The sequence below is a fragment of the Paroedura picta genome, chromosome 4 (genome assembly GCF_049243985.1).
Source record: "Paroedura picta isolate Pp20150507F chromosome 4, Ppicta_v3.0, whole genome shotgun sequence".
NCBI classification, from domain to species: Eukaryota; Metazoa; Chordata; class Lepidosauria; order Squamata; family Gekkonidae; genus Paroedura; species Paroedura picta.
In genome coordinates this window covers 140,303,499-140,309,498 of record NC_135372.1, presented here as the reverse complement: position 1 = coordinate 140,309,498, position 6,000 = coordinate 140,303,499, and the positions used below count along the sequence as shown (strand labels likewise).

General features: G+C 47.5%; 1 protein-coding gene across 12 annotated transcripts in view; it reads left to right on the top strand.

Moving 5' to 3' along the window:
• The window catches only part of MYT1 (myelin transcription factor 1), a 183,901-nt gene that overhangs the window by 143,482 nt on the left and 34,419 nt on the right, over positions 1–6,000 (top strand). The gene's annotated exons all lie outside the window — the stretch shown is intronic.

Below are 6,000 nucleotides of genomic sequence, written 5' to 3'. Positions count from 1 at the left end.
CCGTGTCACCGATAAATTCCCGACACCCTCAACCTGTCCTGTACACCTTCTGAGGAGTTCCTGTCCGGTTGTGTCAAGCTATAACCGTGTTCAACTGAAATGCTCTCTTTTGAGGCAGAGCTTGAACAAGGATGTTTTTGACGGGGATGGGTGAAAAAGCGGGCCAGGCCGTTCTTTGTCCGAGCACAAATTGAAGTAACTGAGGAAGTGGGCCAAATCAGCCATTTGGTTCCACTCTTCTGTCAGTCCAATGTTCACATCGCAATGAACAATTGATTCCATTTAGCAGAACTTCAGGACATTACTTTTCTTCTCGGCGGGAGGCATGACTTATCTAGGACGTTGTCCTGACTTGTTGTCATTGGCCTACGCAGTCGCTCGGCTGGAGCGGCCATCCAATTTTCATTTTTTTATTTTATTTACCACAATCTGGTGGGCCTTCATGAACAGCCTCTCCAAAGCCCTTCTGAGGCCTACTAAATGAGCCTTGGAGCTTATAGCAGAGCAGGCAGCGGTCAAGTCAACCGATGGAGAGGTGGAAATCTACCATGGATGGAAGATCGGTCGGAAAAGTGACTGTGTGACTCAGCACAGAGGCGAATAGATCTAGAGCAGGGGTAGTCAAACTGCGGCCCTCTGAATGCCTCCGAATGCTGGCAGGGGGCTCCTGGGAATTGTAGTCCATGGACATCTGGAGAGCCGCAGTTTGACTACCCCTGATCTAGAGGAATGTCTATTCTCCTTTTACCACAGAGAGAGCAAGCACTTCCTCTCTAGGAAACACAGCAAAGGAGGTCTATGCTAAATCTTTATAGGGCTTCCATTTGTCAGCAGGGGAACCGATCTCTATAGTCTGGAGATGGGAGAACTCCAGACACCATCTAGAGCAGGGTACCGTCCAATGGTACCATGCTGTGTAGGGTTTCAAAATGGCGGCCGAGGAGACTCTTTGCATCCTGTGCCCATCGTTTCCGGCTCCAGGAAAAGAGGAACAAAAAGGGGATTTTTAAAATTTAAATAATGTTTATCAATATTTGGGAAGGTTGACCTGCCCCCTCCCAAAATGGCCAATGATGGGCCTGAAGGGGGTGAGAAGGGGAGGGTCCCCAGCCATTAAGACTTTGGCCTGCCAAGGCTCTTCTCACTTCTCCCATGGGAGGGGCACATGGAGGCATGGCCAGCTGACATCACTTCCTGGTATCTTGAAGCCCTCCAAAATTATTTCAGTGGTACCTCCGAAGTCAAAAGATTGAAACAGACAGATCAAGAGGCTGGCAGCCCCAATTCTAAACACATTTTTTTGCAAGAAAGCACCATTTTTCTCCAAGTGGATAGAGTTCCAGGTAGGTAATAGGTGTGGTTGGTTGAAAGAAAAAACTTAACACAAAAGAGTGCGGTCTCCTGAAGTCTTCCTCAGCCTAGATGCTAAACAGAAGGGGCCAAGAGAAAAGGCATTTCAAGCCATGTTCTTGAGAACTTCCGTCAGCATGCTGTATATAGAAAAATACCCACCAAAAAATGTAATCAGACAGCGTGCCCACTTAACAATTATATCTTTGTTTACGGCCCGCCTTTCTCACTGAGAAAGTAACAATGTGAAAAAAGTATTAGACAAAAGTCAAAGTTTAACCCAAAAATGGCATTACAAAAAGTAGGAAACAATCAGTAAGATAAGGACATTACATACTATAAACAGGTAATACATGCATGCGTAGTGTGGACAATAATACAAACAAACAAAACAAAGTCTGCCTTCTTTCCTTCTTTCTTTATATTTTAATTTATATCCCACCCCTCCCGACATAGTCACCCCTCCCGATATAGGAAGCCCTGTCCCTCCCCTCTGTGCCGCATTGCTTGCCAAATTGGGCTTCGGTGTTTGCCGAAGCAGCCGAACAATGCCGGAGCGTGTAACCCTACACAGGAGAGTGCACGCACTCGAAAGCGTACGCCTGGAATAAATATTTGTTGGTCTTAAAGGTTAATTTGCAGGGAGGCACCCTTAGAAAGCTTGGCTCAGATGAGGAAAGCTGTCAGGGGCGGATCACCATGGGAGAGGCAAACCTGCAGGCATGAGGGTGCATGGTCCCAAAAGACATTGGACTGGATAACCAGAACCTTTACCTGGACCCAGTGAGTAATCAGTAACCAACAGAGTGACTGTAGAGCAGGTTTGCATTACTGAGCCTGGAAGGGACAGCGGTAGCTCTAGGAATTGTCAGAAACTCTATGGTAAAACTATAGAGTTTCCAGAGGTTCTGAGAGTTACCACTGTTGCTTTTAGGCTCCCCCCCCCAGAAGTGACATCATCATGCTTGTGAAGCCAGTCAGTAGTTTAATTTTTCCTTTCCAGCAGGCAACAGGAGCTGGGGGCAGAGGACACCCACCCCAACCAGGGACTCGGCAGCCGTGGTTGACACCCATCTATAATAATAGTAATGATAGTAATGATAATGATGATAAACAACTTTGTTTTATAGCCCACCCTTCCCCTGGGGCTCAGGGCAGGTGACACCAATCAATAAAATACAATCATAAATAGCGTTAAAATAACACACTAAACAATTAAAACATTGTGCAGTTATTCCAATCCAACTGCTAAATCTGTTTAACTCTGGGGGGGAGGGGGTTATTCCTTGGATGAGTGTATCTTCTTTCAATGTTTCAGCAGATATGAAGGAATCCAGGGGTTTCTTTGAGGGATCTAAGGTTCTTGTGAGGGGTCTGGAGGAATTTTCACAGCTACTTTGAGAGACCAGGGCCCATTCTGCACACATTGGATAATACACTTTCAATGCACTTTCAAAGTTGATTATCCTGCACAGGAAAATCCAGCTGCAAAAGCACTTTGAAAGTGCATTATCCTATGTGTGCAGAATAGGCCCAGATTACGCCGCCATCATAGCCTTGATAATCCTGAAGAGAGAGAGACTCAAAGTAGAACTTCATGTTATTTAACTCATTTCTACCTTGCCTTTCTCTCCAATGGGGACCCAGAGCAGCTTACCTTGTTCTGCTCTCCTCCATGTTATCCTCACAACAACCTTGTGAGGTAGGCTATGGAGAGAGTCTGTGACTGGCCCAAGCTTCTATGGCACAAATGGGGATTTGAACCTGGGTCTTCCAGGTACCAGACCAGCACTCTTAGCCACAACACCATGTTGGCTCCATGTCAGCATCTGTGCAGTACAGACATACACTCAGTTATGGAAGGGTGTACATAAGAATTACGCATTACAGCAGAGAAGAAAACAGGTTAAAATAATGCGCCTACTGAGGCAGGGAAACTCAGAAAGGAAATACATTTCAGATTTCTCCTCTCAATAGGTGACTTTCGTTGAATAGAAGGTCTCCTTCTGGTTACTGCCAAGTTCCATATCCCCCCAAAAGAGGAGGGAAGCATCCTTTCGCAATTTCCTTTTTGCATTTTGTGCAGTTCAGTAAAAGCTGTCCACTTACATTCAGGCTGGAATTCAATTCATTACACCCATAGAAAACCACTGACTTTTGCATTCCGGTTCCCACTCCTGGTTTGTAGGTTCATTCATCGACTCTAGGGTTGCCGACCTCTAGGTGGGGGTTGGAGATTTCCCGTTATTGCAATTGATACCTGCAATTGATCCTCTGGAGAAAATGGCCACCCTGCCCTCCTCAGGATCCACCTCCAAAATCTCCAGATATCTGGAGCTAGGTATGCCAGTCCCCATGTGGGACCTGAGGATCTCCTGGAACTGGAGCTCATCTCCAAAGTAAAGAGGTTAGTTCCCCTGAAGAAAATTGCTGCTTTGGAAGGTGCTCCAAAGCATTTTATTCCACCGAGGTCCCTCCCTGCCCCAAATCCCTTCCACTCCTGGGCTGAATCTGCACGGAGCTTTTATTCCAGTCCCAGGTCGATTTAGACCCTGCCGTCTCCACTGAATGCGATTTCCATTTTTATTTTGGGTGATTTAAATTTGTCATCTGCAACAAGCATGATTGATCCGGAGTGACCCTATCTTTCTCCCGCGATATCCTGGAGGGAATATAATCCTCGATATTTGAAAAATCAACATGAGTAACGGTGCAGCTCTCTGCTTTCCTCAAAATAACTTGCTGCCTTGAGCCTCCAACGCTGTAGAAAAGCCCTGATTGGCCAGGGCATCAGTTCAAAGGCTTCCTCTTTCCCAGGTTGCAAAGCTTCCCTTAAAGGGGAAGCCCTAACTTCTCTTGGCAGAAGCTCTAGAAACCCTAACTTCTCTCAGCAGAGATTTGCCTCTTGTTTTTTTCTCACTCGTATGCTGTCTCCAGTCTTCTCCCCCGCCCCACCCTTGAAGGAAAGAAAAAAAGAGGCTCCTGCTGCGCTTGGCTCCCCCCTCCCCCCATTTCTGAGCTTCCCTAATCACATGCAGAACACTTTTCTGTTTCAATGGGGGGGGGAGACCCGAGTTCAAATCAATCTGAATTCAGTAGGATCCACAACGGAATACACAAAGTAAATGCAGAATCAGCCCTGGTTCCATCTCCAAATTCCATAGCATTTTATTCCACTGAAGACCCTCCTCGCCCCAAATCCCTTCCACTCCTGGCTCCACCCAAAATTTTTCCAGGTATTTCCCAACCCAGAGCTGGCAACCTTGATCAGCTCTCTCATTTTCCTTCAGCAGGGAAGCACAAATATGTTCCTGTTGGACCATAGCAGGCTTTCCCAACCTGGAAAGGTTTCCCAAATGGGTGGGAGTTAATTAATGGTCAAGTCGACCCCCCTCCCAAATGGCCAATGATGGGCCTGGATGGGGTGGGAAGGGGAGGGGCTCCAGGTGATTGTGTCCTCAGCTATACTTCCCAACTATATTCTGCACAATCCTGCCACTTTGGGGGATTCTCAGAGCCTAAAGAATGCTTCAAGGGGTTCTCAATGGTAAAAATGTTGAGAAAGGCTGGACTTGTTGTTAGTTGCAAAGTCATATCCGACCCAACACAACCCCATGGACAATGATCCTCCAGGCCTCTACCATTCCCCGTCCATTTAAGTTTGCACCGACTGCTTCAGTGACTCCATCCAGCCACCTCGTTCTCTGTCGTCCCCTTCTTCTTTTGCCCTCGATCGCTCCCAGCATTAGGCTCTTCTCCAGGGAGTCCTTCCTTCTCATGAGGTGGCCAAAGTATCTGAGTTTCATCTTCAGGATCTGGCCTTCTAAGGAGCAGGCAGGGCTGATCTCCTCTAGGACTGACCGGTTTGTTCGCCTTGCAGTCCAAGGGACTCGCAAGAGTCTTCTCCAGCACCGGAGTTCAAAAGCCTCAATTCTTTGACGCCCGGCCTTCCTTATGGTCCAACTTTCGCAGCCATACATTGCAACTGGGAAGACCATAGCCTTGACTAGACGCACTTTAGTTGACAGGGTGATGGATGGACTACAGGTTGTGAAAAGCAGCTCCCTATGGCTCCCTATGAATGACTGCTCAATTTCAATAACTTGTCCTGTGGCAATTTGGCTGTCCAAATTGCCACAGGAAACAGCTTTTGCCTGGGGAGGACTGATGGTGGGGGAAATCTTAGTGGGGTGGAGTCCCATAGGGTCTACTGTTTGGAGCGACCATTTTCTCCCGGGGAAGTATAATTCTAGGAGATCTCAAAGATCCAACTGAGGTCCAGCAACCCTAGTCACCTCGCCAAGGAGAAACCCGTAGCAATGCCTGCCCACTATTGGCTAGCTGGTATTTTCTTCCACCGTCCCAACTGGCTGATTATAAGAAGGTGTGATCTGGAAATCCACGCCAGGGCTGAAATATCCTCCGTGGCTAATTGCACAGACCTACGCTGAAGAAAATGATGAGCTAGAAGAAGAAGATGAGTAGGTTTTTGTACTCCGCTTTGCTCCGTCCCACAGAGTCTCAAAGCTGCTTCCAATCGCTTTCCCGTCCTCTCCCCACAACAGACACGCGGTGAGGTCAGTCGGGCTGAGAGAGCTCTAAGAGAAATGAGACTGGCCCAAGGTCACCCAGCAGGCTTCACGTGGAGGA